Below are 21,023 nucleotides of genomic sequence, written 5' to 3'. Positions count from 1 at the left end.
TAAAGCTGACTTGGGAGCTGGAACATCGGGAAGCAATAAGAGGTCGAAACCTGAGCCAGGTACACCCTCTAAAATCCCATTACCAACAGAAAAAAATCTGGATGTTATGGAAGAACTAAGACAAATAAAAGAAATTGTCTTAGATAGTAACAAAAAACTACAAAAAGCAATGGAAGATGCTGCAATCCTAACTAAAAGAGTGGACATTACAGAAAATAGAATTTCAACATTAGAAGATATTACAGAACAATTAAATACAGATATGAATCACAGCAAAATCATATGGAAAGAAATAACAGAGATAAAAAAAAATCTGGAAGACAGCCGGAATCGTGAAAGACGGAATAATTTAAGAATAATCGGATTACCTGAAGGAGTGGAAAAGAATGATCCGATTGCATTTCTTGAAAAATTTCTACCTAAAATACTACCACTGAAATTTAAAACGGAACTGGAAATTGAAAGAGCTCATAGGATTCCAACACAAAGAAATAACACTCAAACAGGTCCAAGAACTTTAATTTTCAAACTTTTAAGACATCAACAAGCAATTGAAATATGCCAAATAGCCAAGGAAATCAAAAATCTTAAATGCCAAGATTCAAAAATATACATTGTCCCGGACTTTGCAAAAGAAACAGCAACAAGAAGAAAACAATTCTTAGACATGAGACCACAACTAAGATCTCTAGGAGCTAGATTCGGGCTCCTCTATCCGGCGATTATGAAGGTTACCATCGCTAACAAAACGCAAAACTTTACAGATCCAAAAAAACTACAGGAATTTATAAATCAACTGGAGCAACCTATGACAATCTAAAGAACATTTAATGGGTTCATACTAAAGAATATTGACCAATTTGTGAAAACTTTGACTTATATGATAATGAATTTCAATAAAAGAACATTGGTTAAATATAAATTGGAACGGAAAGCAATGGAAAAAGAACACACAAGGATCGAATTAAAGACTTAAACAACTTGCAACATTCTCCATGGAAAATAAGAAAAATGAAAAAATACAAAAATTCTAGAATTCTACTCAGAATAAATAGAATAAACTTACTGGCAGGAACGAAAATGAATTGAAATACATCTTCGAACTCAAATAATGACGAAGAAAGTTTTTTCAACAAACTTAAAGATGTACTGATTGGATGAGAAATTTTGAAGGCGGAGTAATTGTGAGAAGGGAATTATCCTTCAACCACAGAGAAGATTATAAAAAAGATGAAGTGATTGGTTTGTTATATTTCCGGTTGAAGGTGGTACTTCGGGTTTAATTTTGCGTTTCAGATACATTAAAATGCGTTTCAAATACGATATATATAAAAAGAATATATCTGAAACGCAAAAATTGCCTGAAAAGTTTTTTAAATATATATATCTCAAATTTCATGTTTCATCTTTATAGATAATTGTTCTTTTATTTATTAAGTTGAATTTTAGTACCCACAATTGTTCAACCTGGCAATCCTCTATGGGAGATAAAGAGAGAGTTTTTAGCACAGGACTACACTCTCGTCTGCACAGGCCTCAGATACTTTAAAATTATAGATGTCTGGAGAGTATGCTATTGAGACAGAGCTAACGAGAACACTGATGGGATTGTTGGCTTCTCTTAATTGACAACTCTCTCGTGAATCATAGGAAAATAATGAGCATAAGAGATGGGGGGGATTCCTGTGCTGAAGACTCTTATTACAGTTCTGAGGAAAGAGGCTAAATTAGAATGCTCTTAACATGATAAACTTAATATACCCAGGTATGAAAGTTTTTTAAAGTAAAAATAATATACCACCTGAAAAGAAATGAATTTTAATTGAAATGTTCTAAGATATAAGTAATGTAATATATTCATTCTTATGGATTTAAAGACATACAAATATAGAAAATAATCTTTCAATACATAAGAATGAAAAACTTTTTACTTATTCTTATAATTAATAATAAAATAAGAGAAAATATACAGAAATAGGGGAAAAAAATGGTAGTACTTTAGATAATTATTAATAGCCTGTCGGAGTTATCTAAATCTAACCTCAACCTGCGTATCCAAGTTTTCGTAATTAATGAGGGGGGGAAGGGAGGGATAAAAGGGATGGGAGGGAATAAAGGGGAAATATATAAGGTAATCATGGGTGTAAAGGAAAAAAGAGAAATGAAATACTTAAAACATTGGGAAAATATACATAATTTAATATCTGAAAATTTAAAAATAAATGGATATTAAAATTATGTCTTTAAATGTTAACGGTCTAAATCATATGATAAAAAGGAAAAAAGCATTATCATTTTTAAAAAGGCAAGATGCAGATATTTGCCTTATACAAGAGACCCACCTCTCACATATAGAATCTAAAAAGCTAGAAGGAGGCTGGGTCAAACAATGTTTTTTCTCACCAGCTATAGGGAAAAAAGCAGGTGTTGCTATTTTAATTAATAAAAAATGCTCTGCTTCATTCAAACTAAAAGCTTCAGATATTCATGGAAGATGGATAATGGTGGAAATGAATATGGGAAATACTACCATGACGTTAATCAATATATACGCCCCTAATTCGAACCAAAATGAATTCTTTAAAACTCTTCAACAAATGATCATACCACTGGCTACTTCAAATCTTATAGTAGCAGGGGACTTCAATGCTGTAATGGATCCTTTATTAGATAAAAACCCAAGTAGAGTTATGAAATCTATGGGACTAGATAATTTGATTCAATCTTGTGATTTAATAGATATATGGAGAATACTTCATTTTGATGGTCGGGAATTTTCTTTCTGTTCTCATGTTCATAATTCCTTTTCAAGAATAGATTATATCTTTACTTCAAATCATCTTGCACATCAAGTGACACAAGCTGCCATTGATCCAATTATTCTATCTGACCATGGTGGAGTGTGGATCAAAATTAAAACTACAGATCAAAATAATAACAGACCAATTTGGAAAATGGATAATACACTGTTGGTTGACCAAAACTTTTGTGAAAATCTTCTAACAAAAATGAAAGAATTTTTTCAAATAAATGATAATGATGATATTAACAGAGAAACTTTATGGGATGCTTTTAAGGCATCAATTAGAGGACAAATAATTTCTTATTCGGCTTTTCTAAAAAAACAAATTAAAAAACAATTTTTATTCTTAGAAAAAGAGATAAAAAATTTAGAATCAAAACTTATAGAAAAATGGGAATATTCTATTCAACAAGAATTATTAAAATTAAAAGGTAAATATAATGAGATCTCATCTAAAATGATTAGGAAAGATTTATTTTCTCAACAAACATTGTACTATGGTAATTCAAACAAATCAGGAAGAATACTGGCAAACTATCTTAAAGCGAAAAAAAGAAAAACAAAATTAATAGCAATAAAAGATGAAAATGGAAATACATATACACAAATTGAACCTATTTTAAAACAATTCTTGAAATTTTATAAATCTCTTTATTCTTCCGAAAATTATCCAAATAAAGGAAAAGATGGTTTTGAATTTTTAAAAATGTTAGAGGGTCCAAAAATTCCTGAACATATAAAACGAAGTTTGGAAGAACCAATATCACTAAAAGAATTAGGAACAGCTTTGAAGTCCCTTAGAGTTGGATCCGCTCCAGGTGGTGATGGATATACAGTGGAATTTTATAAAACATTTCAAAATTTTTTACTACCCTATTTATTAAATCTCTATCAATATCAGCTCAATAAAGGTTGTATTAAAGGCACTATAGCAGAATCTTTGACTATTGTTTTGCCAAAGTCCAATAAAGATCCCACTTTGGTCTCAAACTATAGACCAATATCTTTAATAAATGTAGATGGAAAATTATTAGCAAAAATACTTGCGCTAAGATTAGCTAAAGCTCTCCCCCATATAATAGGTATGCATCAAACAGGATTCGTTGCTCAAAGACATTCATCTCACAATACCAGATTAACATTCCATATGTTATATTTAACAAAGAAAATGAATGAACCTACTTTTGCAATTTCATTAGACGCAGAAAAGGCCTTTGATAGAGTAGAATGGCCTTTTATGTATCAAGCAATGGAATGGTTTGGTATAGGTCCTGGATTTATACAAATGATACAAACAATGTATAGCTCCCCTTCTGCTAGACTATATATTAATAATACGTTTTCAGAAAAATTTAATCTACAGAGAGGAGTTAGACAAGGATGTCCCTTATCCCCTTTGCTGTTTGATATTGTTTTAGAACCCTTAATATTAGCCATCCAACAAGCTAAGGAGATACAGGGTATACCTCATTCAGATAAAGAATATAAGATATCTGCTTATGCAGATGATCTATTACTATATCTGAAAAATCCAGAATCCACCATTCCACATCTACTTGAATTGATTGAGAAATTTGGAAATTTTTCAGGATATAAAATTAATTGGAATAAATCAGAGATTCTTCCACTAAATATACATTGTACAAAAGGTTTATTTGATACATTCCCTTTTGTTTGGAAGGAAGAATATATTAAATACCTTGGAATTTTGATAACAAAAACAGTAGATGAAACAATGAAAATTAATGAAAAATGCTTATTACAAAAAGTAATAGAAATGTGTGAGCAATGGAATCCTTTGCATTTATCTTGGTGGGGAAGAGTACAAACTGTAAAAATGATGATTTTACCGGTAGTATGTTACCAAATGGGGATGATACCAGTTTTCTTTCAAGATTCGTTTTATACAAAAATAAATAGGACTTTGACAAAATTTATATGGCTTAATAAAAAACCAAGAATTGCTCTAGCGTCATTACAAAAACCAATTAAGGAGGGAGGGGTAAATTTTCCCAACTTTTATAGGTATCATCAAGCCTATATCTTACGTCATGGTATGTATTGGATCCTCCCAGAACCCACAGATAATATTCCAGACTGGTTTTGGCTAGAATGGAGGCTTATATTTCCATTACGTCTTAATCATGTAATTAGTATCAAAATGCCAAGGTTATACAAAGATCATAAAATATTTATGGATACCTGGAAAACTCTAAAATACATAAGTAATCTTACTCAAATTCCAATTAGTAAATCAACCAACCAAACTATATGGCTAAACCCCAAGATCAAAATTGGCGGTTTTAAAGTCATCTGGAAACATTGGATGATAGCAGGCATTCGCACTTTGGATGATGTAATTAAAAATGATAAATTGCTGGAGTTTTCACAATTGCAACAGAAATTTGGTCTCAATAAAACACAATATTTTAAATGGTTGCAATTGAAGCAGTCTATTCAGGAAGGGTTCCCTGAATGGAAAGATCTCGCTAAATATCACAGTTTGGAATTCTTATGTTTCCAGATGGACTCAATAGGTCACAAAGCCGCACAGTGGTATAAATTAATATCCGGATATATAAATAAAAAACCAAAAAATGGTCTTAGAGACATTTGGAGCATTGAGATAAAACACCAAATTAGTGCATCTCAATGGCCACGACTTTGGTCTTGGAGGCTAAAATGTACGGTGTCAGCATCTATGAGACAAACTTGGTTTTTTCTTCTTCATAGAGCTTTTTGGACCCCTACTCGTTTACAAAAAATAGATAGTTCAAGATCTAATAGATGCTGGCACTGTCATATTGAAATTGGGACACTAGATCATCTTTTATTCTTTTGTCCATTTATCCTATCATTCTGGAAATCAATTTGGCCCCAAATTAACAAATTGTTAGAAAATCCGGTAGCCTTGACATATGATACTATATTATTTGGAACAACCATGAGAGCAAAAAGCCAAATTTCATCTAGTAATAACAAACTTTTATTTATTTTAACTGGAATTGCAATACAACAAATTACATCCAATTGGAAACAACATGATAGATTGAATTATATGTTCTGGTGGAATTCGGTATGCCACATATACAAAATGGAACTCGCTATTGCAACACACAAAGGATACATGAATAAATTTCAAAAAATATGGGGACCATTAACTGATTTTTGTAAAGAAGGATAATTTTTCCTATAAATAAAACTTGGAAATATTTGAAGACCGTTAACATGATTTCTCTAATGAAAAATCAACTTTTCCCATGATAAGATAATTGTAAAGAGGGGAACGGGGTGGGCTTTTCAATTTTGATTATTACATACTAAATTAATATTTAAAGAATGTACAATAAAATTGATTTATGTATTATTGGTTGGGAAGGAGGGTGGGACAGGGGATTATTATATTAATGTTAAACTTGATATTAATATATGAGTTAGTCAAGTGTGTATTTAAGTTTCTATTGAGTTTATTTGTAACACTTGCTGTAACACAAAAAAAAATGAATAAAGATTTAAAAAAAAAAAAAAAAAAAAAATTTGCTAGCAGAAATACCAGAAAAAACAATATTGAAGACACAGTAAAGGAGAATGAAAAACTTTTATTGAAAAAAGTAACAAATGTGTGAAAAATGGAATCCGTTGCATTTATCATGGTGGGGGAGAGTTCAAACTATAAAAATGATGATATTGCCTGTAGTTTGCAATCAAATGAGTATGATACCGGTTTTTTTTTTCAGGGGTCATTTTATAAAAAATTGAATGGTAGTCTTACGAAATTTGTTTGGTTGGGTAAAAGACCAATAATTGCATTAGTATCTTTACAAAAATCAATTTCGGAGGGGGGAATAAATTTTCCAAATTTTTATAGGTATCATCAAGTCTATATTCTACGTCAGGGTATGTATTGGATCCTCCCAGAGCTCATGGAGAATGTCCCAGACTGGTTATATTTAGAATGGCGACTCCTGTTTCCTATACATCTGGTGCATTTGCTTAGTATAAAAATACCTAGAAGATATAAAGAGAATAAAATATTGGTTGATACCTGGAAAACTTTACTTTATATTAGTAATTTGACACCTATTCCAATTTCTAAATCATTACATCAATCCATTTGGCTGAACTCCAAGATTAAAATCGGCAGATGTCAATTCGGCTGGAAGCAATGGGTTATTGGAGGTATTCGTACTTTGAATGATATTATTTTAAATAGTTCGATGCTTAGTTTTTCACAATTGCAGCATAAATATGGTTTAAATAAGACACAAAATTTTAGATAGTTGCAGTTGAAACATGCTATTCAGGAGGGGTTCCCTGAATGGAAGAATCTTAACAATCAATATAGTTTGGAATTCCTTTGCTTTCAGGCGGATTTCTTGGGTCACCAAGCCGCAAAGTGGTATAATTTTTTTTTTAATCTTTATTCATTTTATTTCTTTCAGCAAGTGTACAATATTATTACACATAACTCACTTGACATTCTTAAACAATGTTATTATATATACTTTAATTCCCCCCACCCTCCTCCCAACCCTCACCATATCAACAAAATAATCTATCCAATCATATACATACCTAGATATCCCTCTATATTACAATTAATCTTATATTAACCTATCCCTCCCCCCACCCTTTCTTTCTCAAATTCTTTGTTCATTTTATCATATAAATTAAGTGTACCACAAATATAACTCATCATATTACATATATCCCTTAAAATTCCATAACCATATATTTCCTACACTTGATCTTAGCCAAAAGGCCGAGAAACGATGCCATAACCATATATTTCCAATAAATTTACCCCCTTCCCTTTTCTATACATACATATACATTATATTTCTTATGTGCATTAATCAGTTAAAATATACAGCTATTTATTTAGAATACCCTATCCCCCCCACCCCCCCTATTTCTCCAAATTATCACATAAGGAAAAAGAATAAACCTTAATCCATTATAATATTCAATTAATGGCCTCCACACCTCCTGAAACCTTTTAAAATGATCCTTCTGTACTGCAAGTAGTCTTTCCATCTTGTACATATGGCATACTGAGTTCCACCAGAAACTACAATTCAGTCTAGAACAGTCTTTCCAATTAAACGTTATTTGCTGGATCCCCACACCCGTAAGAATCATCAGTAACTTATTATTTGCTGCAGATATTTGGCATTTAGCCCTCATACACATTCCAAAAACCACCGTATCATAGGACAATGCCACATGACTTTCCATCATTAGGTTAACTTGATCCCAGATTGACAACCAAAATGCCTGAATACATGGACAATAAAATAAAAGATGGTCTAAAGTTCCAATCTCAATTTTACAATGCCAGCATCTACTAGACTTAGAGCAATCTAATTTTTGTAATCTAGTAGGGGTCCAGAATGCTCTATGCAACAAGAAGAACCATGTTTGCCTAATAGATGCCGACATTGTACCTTTAATTCTCCAAGACTAAATACGTGGCCATTGAGATGCATTAATCTGATGCTTAATCTCAATGCTCCAAATATCTCTTAATCCATTTTTAGGTTTCTTATTCAAATAATTAGATATAATTTTATACCACTTTGCGGCCTGGTGTCCCAGAAAAACTGCCTGGAAACATAAGAATTCTAAGCTGTAATGATCATTCAAAGATTTCCATTCAGGGAACCCTACCTGAATAGCCTGCTTCAATTTTTTATTTAGACCATATTTATGTTGCAATTGTGAAAACTACCTGAAAATGATAATGGAAACGGTAGAAAAATGGATGTCAAGTCATAAACTAAAACTGAACTCGGAAAAAACTAAATTCCTACTACTGGAAAGGGAAAAAAAACCATCTCTCACAGAACTAGAAGTAAACACAATCAAGTACCCAATGCAAAGCACACTCAAAATCCTGGGAATCCTACTAGACAGAAATTGCACAATGCAGTCTCAAATCCACAAAATCATCCAAAGAGCATTCTTCACAATACGTAACCTAAGAAAAATAAGAAAATTCTTCAACAAAGATCAATACAAGATATTAGTACAATCCCTAGTACTGAGTATTGTAGATTACTGTAACAGCCTATACCTATCATGCCCAAATTACATGATAAAACAATTACAGACAGTTCAGAACACAGCCCTCAGAATCATCTACTCACTAGGCAAATACGACCACATCACCAAAGCATACTTAGACTCACACTGGCTACCAATAAAAGCAAGATCTCAGTTCAAATTCTACTGTCTACTATACAAGGTAATACATGGAACAGCACCCAGCTACCTAAACAACAGACTACACCGTAACCTCTCACACAGATCAAGGAGAACCCAGAGCCTATTCACTCACCCCCCTCTCAAAGGAACACGACGAAAGAAACTATATGACAGCCTTTTAGCGACACAGGCAGCAAAGATCGATACTACCATCACCAATCTACTGACCAAATCAATAGACATTAAAGCATTCCGAAAAGAAATCAAAACTCATCTCTTCAAAAAACACTTCCCATCATCATAACCTCACAAAAGTTTAAGATAATGCTCTCATGACTACCCAAACACCACCACCAGCAACACCCGAATCCGAACAGTATTATCTCTACTCGTCTAAACAACAGAATCCGGACAATATTATCTCTATTCGTCTAAACAACCTATCACTATCTACTATCTACTACCAATTTATCCTGGAAAAGTCCAGAACAACAATTGTAACTTAACGCATTCTTGTTTATATGTACTGCAATGCTACTGGAAATGTCCAGTCTTCTAACTTGTAATCCGCTTAGAACCGCAAGGCACAAGCGGAATAGAAATCACTTATGTAATGTAATGTAATGAAAAATCAAGCAGCTTACCATTATAAATTACTTCCTTTAAAGATCTTATATCTGCTTTAATCCAATCCTTCCAGACAACCTTAAACCCGCCTATTTGTATCTTGGAGTTTACCCAAATAGATTGATGTGTTGATTTTAAAATAGACTCAGGAGTTAATTTGTCTACAAATCTTAATGTTTTCCAAGTATCCATTAATACTCTATTGTCTTTACGTATTCTAGGCATTTTTATATTAAGCAGAAGATCAAGCCTAAGTGGAAATAAGTGATCTCTCCACCCATAACCATTCTGGCAGTTGTTCCAAAAGCTCTGGGAGGACCCAATACATACCTTGAAGCATGATATAGGCTTGATGATACCTATAAAAATTGGGGAAATTTACCCCACCCTCCTCAATTGGCCTTTGTAAAGACACTAGAGCAACTCTTGCAATTTTACCCAGCCAAATAAATTTAACCAGAATCTGAAAAAACACTGGTATCATTTCCAATTGGCAGCAAATCAGTGGTATAAATTACTTAATGAATATCTGAATAAAAAAAAGAAAACTGGGTTGAGGGATATTTGGAGCATTGAGATCAAGCACCAAATTTCTGCATCTCAATGGCCACAAATTTGGTCTTGGAGGTTAAAATCTACAATGTCGGCATCTATGAAGCAAACATGGTTGTTTTTATTGCATAGTGTTTTGGACCCCAGTTCGTTTACAAAAAGTAGATACTTCTAGGTCTAATAGATGCTGGCACTATAATAAGGATGCAGGGACTTTATATCATTTAATTTATTTCTGTCCTTGTATTAATGCCTTTTGGAAATCAATGTGGCCCTAAATTAATTTGCTATTAGAAAACTTTGTTGCCTTGTCATATGACACAGTTTTATTTGGTACTTCAATGAGGTTTAAAAGTCAAATTTCAATATCTAACAGTAAATTATTATTAATATTGACAGGAGTTGCCATTCAACACATCACTAGAAATTGGAAAGACTATACAAGACTTAACTATACATAAGAACATAAGAAATGCCTCTGCTGGGTCAGACCCGAGGTCCATCGTGCCCAGCAGTCCGCTCACGCGGCGGCCCAACAGGTCCAGGACCTGTGCAGTAATCTTCTATCTATACCCCTCTATCCCCATTTCCAGTAGGAATTTGTCCAATCCTTTCTTGAACCCCAGTACCGTACTCTGCCTTATAACGTCCTCTGGAAGCGCATTCCAGGTGTCCACCACACGTTGGGTAAAGAAGAACTTCCTAGCATTTGTTTTGAATCTGTCCCCTTTCAACTTTTCTGAATGCCCTCTTGTTCTCTTATTTTTCGAAAGTTTGAAGAATCTGTCCCTCTCTACTCTCTCTATGCCCTTCATGATCTTGTAAGTCTCTATCATATCCCCTCTAAGTCTCCTCTTCTCCAGGGAAAAGAGACCCAGCTTCTCCAATCTCTCAGAGTATGACAGGTTTTCCATACCTATTATCAGACGTGTTGCTCTCCTTTGAACCCTCTCGACTAATGCCATATCCTTCTTAAGATACGGCGACCAATATTGGACGCAGTACTCCAAATGCGGGCGTACCATCGCCCGATACAACGGCAGGATAACTTCTTTTGTTCTGGCTGTAATACCCTTTTTGATTATACCAAGCATTCTATTCGCTCTCTTAGCGGCCGCTGCACACTGTGCCGACGGCTTCATTGTCATGTCCACCATTACCCCCAAGTCCCTTTCCTGGGTACTCTTATTCAATAACATCCCTCCCATTGTATAGTTGTACCTCGAGTTTCTGCTCCCCACATGTAATACTTTACATTTTTCAATGTTGAACTTCATCTGCCATTTCGCCGCCCATTCTTCTAATTTGTTCAAGTCCCTTTGCAACTTTTCGCAGTCCTCTGTAGTCCTAGCTCCATTAAATAGTTTGGTGTCGTCCGCAAATTTTATTATCTCGCACTTCGTTCCTGTTTCTAGATCATTTATGAAGATATTAAATAGCAGCGGCCCGAGCACCGAGCCCTGCGGGACACCACTCGTGACCCTCCTCCAGTCGGAATAGTGACCCTTCACTCCTACCCTTTGTTTTCTACCCTCCAACCAGTTTCTGATCCATCTATGTACGTCTCCTTCCACCCCATGGTTCTTCAGTTTCCGGAGTAGACGTTCATGGGGCACCTTGTCAAAGGCTTTTTGGACCTTTTGGTGGAATTCAGTATGTTATACATATAAAATGGAAAGAGTTCTTGCTTTACAGAATGGGAATTATGATAGGTTTAAAAAGATATGGGGGCCATTGATTGAATATTCAACTGATTAGACACCTTTAAATGTTTGAAATTTTATAATAAGAAGGGATATAATACATATATGAATGAATTTTATTGATATAGGGAGGGCTGGGAGGATGGGATGGGGGTAATTTAAAGTATTTAAGATTTATGGTTAAGAATGTACAAGTGATTTTGTATATTATAAGATATCATATTGTATACTTGTTAATTGAAGTGAAAATGAATAAAGAATAAAAAAAAAAAAAAATTGTGTTCACAAAAATACTGAAAAAATGTATTTAAAAAATATCCAGAATGGGCTAGGCTGATTACAGTTGGAGCATATGTGGCAATAAATACACGATTGTAGTACAATATTATTAAGGTTCTAGACAATTGTTAGCAAATGGCTGTCTTAGTAAGTGTGTGTGTGTGAAGGACTGATCAGTGAGTGCATCTGTAACAGTGATTCTCTGCAGATGAGCTGGAGGATGCAGGCTTACTTCTCAGTGACATGACCAATGAAGCAAGCTCTCCTCTAGCTCAGAAAAATCTTTTACTAAACTAAACTAAACCTTAAGTTTATATACCGCATCTTCTCAATAAAGACAGAGCTCGGCACGGTTTACAGGAACTTTAATATAGGTTCAAAGTAACTTACAGTACAGCTCCATGCACTTCATTCACTTTTCCTGCAATTCTTTGAAAAGAATTCTTCTGTTTGAGTTTTAAACCAGGACGTCGCAGTTTCCTTGAAATCTTCATCACTTGAAAACCACTGTCCTAGGAGAGATTCCTTCAAAACTCAAAACAGGAAATAATCTGAGGGAGCCAGGTCAGGACTGTAAGATGGATGGGTTAGATGCTGAAACCAACATTCTCGGCAGTCTGTTATTGTCCGCTTAGATAACCTTGATAGGCGGTATATAAAATCCTAATAAACTTTAAAATAAAAAAAATTGTTGTGATGTGTGCAGTGGCGCATTGTCATGAAGTAGCATGCCTGCTATGAGTTTTCCTCATCTTTTCTCCTTGATTGACTCCCACAAAGTGATCATTGTGTTGGCGTAACTCTCCCCGGTTATGGTTGACTTGTGTGGAATGATCTCCAGAAGCAAAAATCCTTCATCATCTCAGAAGACAGTTGCCATGCCTTTGCCTGCAGATTTTTCTGTCTTGAACTTTTTGGGGGTGGGGAATGACTCGGGCTTCCACTGCATTGAGTCCATTTTGGACTCAGGATCTCTGTGATAGACCCAAGTCTCATCTCCATTCACCAAACGATGAAAAAACAATTCACTTTGTCTTCACGGATATCTCCAAGTTCTCCTGACAGCATTGGAGCCTCATAGCCTTCTTACATCATGTCAGCATTCTTGGAACCCATCTTCCACTAACCTTGGACATGCCCAACTTTTCATGAATTATTTTCCAGACTGTACCTGCCGAGATGCACATTTCTTCAGCTATTCATTTGTCCGACAAAATGACTTTCTTGCACATTTCTGTGGAAGTTGCTTCCACAGGCCATCTAGAGTGAGGGTTATCGTCAATGGACTCTCTACCCCACTTAATTTCTTGCTCCAAAAGGATGATAGGGCACACTTCCATGAACGCATGACTGCAGTTTATTGCATCTCCTTTGACTTTTTCCTTCTTTTCTGATAAATTTTATCACTGAATAGTGCTCCAAATCTAGCAGTTTCTTACCTGATTTGCACGAGGACTCTCCTACCACGTGTCTCTTGGAATGTTATACTCACGCTGAGCCGCAACTGTGTATGAGTAATCTTGAGACATGTCACAGCATACACAGACTTGTTTTAACATACTTGCTACTTTCATACTGAGGTAGATAAATTATTGAACACCCCTCGTACAATAGAACATTGACATTGACCAGTAAACAGATTTACATCAGTATGCTTCTTAGGAGGAATTACAAGAATTTTGAGAATGGGTGTATTTTTAATAGCTTTCTAAAATGCAAATAAGAAGCTGATATTCAAACCATTTGGCCCAGTTCGGGATATCTGGAAGTGGTATGATAGTCAGTTAATGAATCTTTTCTGAGTGCAGCCTTTGACTGAAGGGACGGTAAAGAATAAGGTGTGGAGCAGCTTGGAGATGAGAACAAGAACTGAGCAGTTAGACAGTAGGCCTTGTAGGGCTTTGTAGAAGAGGCATCTAAACTTGAAGAGAACTCTTCCTTCGACAGGAAGCCAATGTAATTTTTGGTAGAATGGAGTTAAGTGGTCAAATTTTTCAGGTTAAAGATTAGCCTCACCATGATGTTTTGGATGATACTTAGTTTCTGGAAGTGCCTGTATTCTCCTAAATATAAGTATGAAATGTTGCAGTAGGAGGCTTAACACTAGCAATTGGACTAGTAATTGGAAAGATGCCTGATAAAGAATTTTCTTATGGATCTTAGTTTCCAAAGCATGCATATGACTTGGTCCATTTTATACCATTTTGGGGATGTTTTTATCCTGTGAAAATGAGCCCCCATTGCTTGTTTCTAGCTGGGGGATGACTTGTCATTCGTTGATACCAGTCTTCAGTGAGGGGAGATAAAATGGGGTGTAATATACCGTAGTAAGGCATTATTAAAAGGGATATGCTGCTGTTTCTTGGGATGAGAGGAGAGGTGAGCATTGTAGAGGAGGATTTGTCATTAAGCCCTGCTTTCTTGTTTTCATAGGTTGCACAGGAAATCTGGGTATGTGAAAAACGTACTATCACTAAGTGGACCGGGGACATCCTTGCATACAAAGAGCACCTGAAGTCCAAGCTGGTGGATGATGATCCTCAGCTTACCAGAAAGACACACAACATCTGAAGACTGAGGAGCAATGGATGACAGTCTGGTTCCACCTGCAGACTGAGCCATTGTTCTGCTGAGTTTGGACTGCTGCTTCCTCTAGCTGTGCATCGCTGCGTTCCACACCACCTCCCCTTGCCCCTTCCTTTCACCACATTTGAAGCTCCACATCACCGATTGTCCTCTTTCCCCCATCTCCAACTCTGCCACCTCTTTCCTAGCAGTTTGGAAAAGAAGGCTTTTAACAATAGCTGCCTTCAGCCTGCACTGAACTGGATTTTGTGACCCCAGTTTACAATAAGACATGACTGTAAGTGGGGAAAGCTTGAAACTAAGTTGACCCTCCCTCCCTTTTTGCTTTAATTTAGAAACTCTTATTGAAATTGTCCCCTGTTGGGTTTTTTTTAAATTAATATTTAACATTGTAAACAACCGTACAGGATCTGCCTGAAAGCCTATTTCACGTTCAATAAAGAGGTAAGAACATCCCAGCTGGCTCTGGAATTTTCTGATGTCTGTTTTATTTAATTGGCTGAGATTAACTTATGTTTGAAAGCAGAAGATGGAACATCTGACCCCAAATCTCTTGTATTTGATACTTGTAGGATTCTCAGTCACAGCCCCAATTCTGTGGAAAGGTATACAGTGTCTAGGATGGGATTTGATATACTGCTTTTTCTGTTGTGGCCTTCAAGGACAAAGGACCACAACCTAGTCAATTTTTTTTTAAAATTTCTCCAATGAATATGCATGAAGAGAGTGAATGCAAATAGAAACATAACGGCAGAAAAAGGCCAAAATGGCCCATCCAGTCTGCCCGTCTACAGCATCCACTTATTAAAGTATAAAAAGAAACAATATTCTGTACAATTGTCATTTTATAAATACAAATAATACAGAGCAAGGATCAACAAAACCCCTGTCTCCCTCCCCTTCACATATATCCCCTCTACTATCAAGAAAACTGAATAAGCCAAATTATTACAGAATTCTAGACAGAAATATCATGCTAACAGAATACTGCAGTCACACATGACAGGAATAGTGTTAGGGGAGTGCAACTAGCCAGCTGGAAGCTAAAGAAGTACTGCCTGGGCTTTGCAGTCCCCAGTTATGTCTAACACCAGCTCTAGCAGGATATATATTCTGATATATTCTAATCACAAAATAGAAATAAAATTATTTTTTTCTACCTTTTGTCGTCTCTGGTTTCTGTTTTCATCTTCTTTTCACTCTCTTCCTTCTACCGTCTGCCCTCTCTGTCTCTTCAATCCAGTATCTGCCCCTTCCATCCACTGTCTGCCCTCTCCCCCTTCCATATGGTATCTGTCTTCTTTCTATGCCTTTCTCCCCTTTCCATCCAGCCTGTGCTCCCTCTCCTTTTTACATGATTCATTCCAGCTTCACTGCTCTCTTCATTTTTATCTCTCCTACACCAGATCTGGCATCGTTGTCCCTCTCTGCTTATTTCTCTGCTGACCCCTTCCCATCATCAGTCTCTCTACTTTCTCATGCCTGTCTGTCCCCTTCCCCTCCTCTAATCTCCCTGCAAGCTGTTTCCTTTCTTTTTTCCTTCTCCCTTCCCTCCTCCTCCTGTCCAGCAGCATCTCTCCTTATCTTACCCTCCAGGTCCAGTAGCAGCTGTCCCTTTTTTTCCCTTGTCCAGCAGCTTCCCTGACTCCTTTCCCTCCTCCCCTCCCAGCAGCATCTCTCTTTATCCTTCCCTCCAGGTCCAGTAGCAGCTGTCCCTCTTTTCCCTTGTCTAGCAGCTTCCCAGACTCCTTTCCCTCCTCCCCTCCCAGCAGCATCTCTCCTTCTTCCTCTCTCCAGGTCCAGTAGCAGCTGTCCCTTTTTTCCCTTGTCCAGCAGCTTCCCAGACTCCTCTCTAAACTAAACTAAACCTTAGGTTTGTATACCGCGCCATCTCCGCAAGCGCAGAGCTCGGCACAGTTTACAGAGTTAAGAGGAAAGGAACTACAATGAAAGGATATAGGAGAGGGACTAAGAAGATAGAGAGGGACAGGATACTAGAGAATGGGAGGTGATTAGATTTTTGAAAAGAGCCAAGTTTTCAAGTGTTTGCGGAAGGATTGGAAGGAGCTTGAATTTCTGAGCGGGGATGAGAGGTTGTTCCAGAGTTCTGTGATTCTAAAGGGGAGGGATGTTCCAAGTTTTCCTGCACGGGATATACCTTTTATAGAGGGGAATGATAGTTTCAGTTTTTGGGAGGGTCTGGTGGAGTGTGGGTTTGAGTAATTCCAAAAGGAATTCCCTCCTCCCCTCCCAGCAGCATCTCTCCTTCTTCCTCTCTCCAGGTCCAGTAGCAGCTGTCCCTTTTTTTCCCTTGTCCAGCAGCTTCCCAGACTTCTTTCCCTCCTCCCCTCCCAGCAGCATCTCTCCTTATCCTTCCCTCCAGGTCCAGTAGCAGCTGTCCCTTTTTCTTCCCTTGTCCAGCATTTTCCCAGCCTCCAACAGTGGCTTTCTCCCCTCCCAGCAGCTCTCCTTACTTGCCAGCGTGGCAATTCACTAAGGCAGACTTGTATCGTTTGATGGGTTGCGCCACCTCTGAGGAAAGGGGACGTTGCATAATCAGAGGCGGCCGCGACTCAGCAAAAGCCCCAAGGCTGCCGTCCTGAATCGCTGCGCTGGTAAATAAGGAGAGCTGCTGAGAGGGGAGAAAGCCACTGTCGGAGGTTCCCCATGATCTCTCCAGTCCTGCAAGACTGGCAGGAAATTGAAGTTCGTCAATCTCGCCAGCAGATTGGACCAGCAGAAATTCCCTGCGGACCGGCACTGGTCCATGGACTGGTGGTTGAAGAACAGTGCTCTAGAGGAGAGCAGGGACAGGGGAGGTATGATTCAGATATTTAAACACTTGAAAGGTATTAATATAGAACCAAATCTTTTCCAGAGAAGGGAAAATGGTAAAACTAGAGGGCATAACTGGAGGTTGCAGGGAGGAAGACTTAGGAGTAATGTTAGGAAGTTCTTTTTCACAGCGAGGGTGGTGGATGGCTGGAATGCCCTCCCGAGGGAGGTGGTGGAGAGGAAAACGATGATGGAATTCAAAAATCATGGAATAAACATACAGGATCTCTAATTAGAAAACAAGCAAATGATATAACTTAAAGAACTAAGGCCGGAATTGGACAAACTTGTACGGTTTGTGTCGCATTCAGTATAGGACGGGCTGGGGAGTGCATCTAAGAGAATGCCACTAACTTGGAACATGAGGGCATTACTGGTCAGACTTTACAGTAGATATCCTGCAAACGGGACTTTTGGATTGGCTAGAGTGAGCTTGGACACTACAGCAACTTCAGCATTTGGAACCTAGGACAATACCAGGTGGACTTTAGTCTATGGCCCAGAAATATCAAAGGAGAGACAAGTTAACTTAATCATGTATTTACATTACATTAGTGATTTCTATCCCGCCAGTTCAAGGCGGATTACAAAAGAAGTTATCTGGCCATTTCCAGAGGAATTGAATAGTAGAGCGATTTGCTACAGAGAATTGGGATGAGTCTTGAGGTGTTAGTTTGTCTTCAAGGATGTCTTGAATAGGATGGTTTTTATTTCTTTTCTAAACGATTTGTAGTCTGTAGTTGTTATCAGTAAATTTGGAGAGTTGGTAGTCTAGCTTTGCTGCTTGAGTGGCTAGAAGGCTTTCATACAGTTTTTTTCATTTGATGTCTCTGATTGGGGGATGAGTGAACGGTTTGTGTGTTCTCCTGTGTCTGTGGTTGAGGTAGTTTGGATTAGGCGGTTGTTTAGGTAGACTGGGCTGTCTCCGTTTATGGTTTTAAGTAGTAGGCAGTAGAATTTGAATTGTACTCTTGCTTGTATTGGGAGCCAGTGTGAATCTAGGTACGCCGCCATGATGTGATCGTGTTTCCTCAGTGAATAGATAAGTCTTAGCGCCGTGTTTTGAACAGTTTGTAGTTGTTTTATCATGCTTGTGGGGCAGGGGAGATAGAGTATGTTGCAGTAGTCTAGAAGACCTAGGACTAGGGACTGGACCAAGAGCTGGAATTGTGTTCTGTTGAAAAATTTTTGAACCTATCTTAAGTTTCTCATGACCCCAAATGATTTTTGTATTGTTTTGTTGATTTGTGGTTGCATAGTACAGCATCTGTCAATTGTCATTCCTAGAAATTTTAGAGTGGGTTGTATAGGGTATGTGATTGAGTTTATAACTAGATTTGTTATAGTTGGGGTTTTATTATTTTCGAGGAGAATGAATTTTGTCTTGTCTGGGTTCAGTTTCAGTTTGTGATTATTCATCCATGTTGCAACTGTTTCAAGTGTCCTGTGTAGAGTGTCTGTCTTGGAGGACGTTGGTTGGTCAAAAGGAAGGAGAATGGTGATGTCATCTGCACAGCTATAAGAGGTTAACCCTAATTTGTCCAGGCAGGTGCTGAGGGATGCAATGGAGAGATTGAAGAGAGTTGGGGATAGTGGAGATCCTTGGGGTACGCCACAGGAGTTGGACCATGGTTCTGATTTTTCTTTGTTCAACTTGACTCTGTAGGTTCTTGATTGTAGGAAGCCTTGAAACCATGTGAGAACCTTGTCTGTGATTCCTATTGTTTCTAGTATTTGTAATAAGATGTTGTGGTCCACCAGGTCAAATGCTGCGGTGAGATCCAGCTGTATAATTAGCATTTTTTTTACCTGTGCTGAGGTGTTGTATAGCTGTGTCCAGGAGGGAACCCAATAGAGTCTCTGTGCTGTAGTTGGTTCTGAAACCCGATTGTGTAGGATGGAGTATGTTGTGGTCTTCTAGGTAGTTGGTGAGGAGTTTGGCTACCAAGCCTTCCATTAGTTTGACATAGAGTGGTATTGAGGCTATAGGTCTGTAGTTGGATGGTTGGTCTGTTGCTCCTTTAGGGTCTTTTAGGATCGGGGTGACAATGATTTTGCTGAGGTCTTGCGGGAAAAGGCCATCTATGAGCATGGTTTGTATCCATTGTAAGAGGAGAGCGCGAAATTTGGTGCTGGAGGTTTTTAATAGGTATGGTGGGCTGTGGTTGAGATCGCAGGTTGCGTGGCTGTATTTTTTGTAGAGTTTGTTTAGGTCAGACCATTGTATTGTGGGGAAGTGGGACCAGGTTCTATCTGCCGCTGCTAAATCTTTTTCTGTGGGGGCATTGTGATCTCTTCTAGGTGGGTTGGGCTTCCGGAGAGGGTGGACCTGGCAGTTGAGATTTTGTTTTTAAAGTATTCTGCTAAAAGTGTAGCTGAGGGGGGAGGCAGTGTTCTCCCTAGAGCCTTTTAGCCGGGCGCTCCGCCTGGCTAATTTAGATGACTGCCCGGCTGTCATCTCAGTCGGAAATCCTGCTGCTGCTGCTACTCAAACATTTAAAAAAACAAAAAAAAACCCACCCTCTCACCAGTTTGGGGATTCCCCGGGCTGACAAGGCACAGCTTGAAAAGTCATCAGAAGTTCAACATTTGACTCCTGCCTCAGCCTGACTTTTTAATACTGCAGAGCGGGCACAGACGGTGTACTGTGGCTTCGATCCCACAGCTACCTCCTTACACGTGGGCGCTTTCAGCGCGCAGGCCACCACACCATTGCGCTCATCGGCAGGGCCACCGCACGCATCAGAGACCCCAGCGGACAGATAGGCTTACGTGAGCCACTTGAGCAACTGGTTGCAGAACGTGCGTGGGCTGCGTGAGAATTTGCAGTGTGTGCGCACCAACGGGGAGTTTTTTTGTGGGGGAAAGGCGCGTGGCAGTCTGAGTATCCTGAACAACTCCGCCTGATATGAGGAACGTAGAGCGTCGGTGGGTCGCCATTTTCGCATGGACACGCTGCTAAGCCGGCATAGTGTGCAGAACCCCGAGGGCACGAGCCTACGGCGGGAGATAGTGAAGTGAGGAAGGAAGCTTACAACTTGCTTCTTTTACTTGCTTCGGGCCTTCCTTGCTGCCGGGTCCTGCCTACTGTTTCCGCAAAGGCAGGATCCAGCAGCGAGGAAGGCCCGAAGCAAGCAAGAGCAGCTAGTTGTAAGCTTCCCTCCTCACTTCCCCGCCTTAGCCTGTAGCGAGTTGTGAATGCTGCGCTGCCAGAGGTGGAGGAGAAATGCACTCAGTGCACTGTGGCCAATTGGAGGGGGGAGAGAAAGAAATGCTGCTGGCACTGCGGGGGAGGGGGGAAGAAATGCTGCAGTATGGCCAAGTGGAGGGGGGAGAAGAGAAATGCTGCTGCTTTTGCACCCAATTGGGGGGGGGGAGAGAGGGAAGGAGGGAGGGATGGAGAAGGAAGCCCAAAGAAGGGAGAGGAGAAG

General features: G+C 38.3%; 1 pseudogene; it reads left to right on the top strand.

Annotated features, from left to right (window-relative positions):
• LOC117354784 overlaps nucleotides 1-15,215 on the top strand; it is a 183,025-nt pseudogene extending 167,810 nt beyond the window's left edge.
• Nucleotides 15,216-21,023: the final 5,808 nt, after the last annotated feature.

The sequence above is a fragment of the Geotrypetes seraphini genome, chromosome 2 (assembly GCF_902459505.1).
Source record: "Geotrypetes seraphini chromosome 2, aGeoSer1.1, whole genome shotgun sequence".
Taxonomy (NCBI): Eukaryota; Metazoa; Chordata; class Amphibia; order Gymnophiona; family Dermophiidae; genus Geotrypetes; species Geotrypetes seraphini.
Note: the sequence above shows the minus strand (reverse complement) of the source record. Positions and strands in the feature narration are given on the sequence as shown.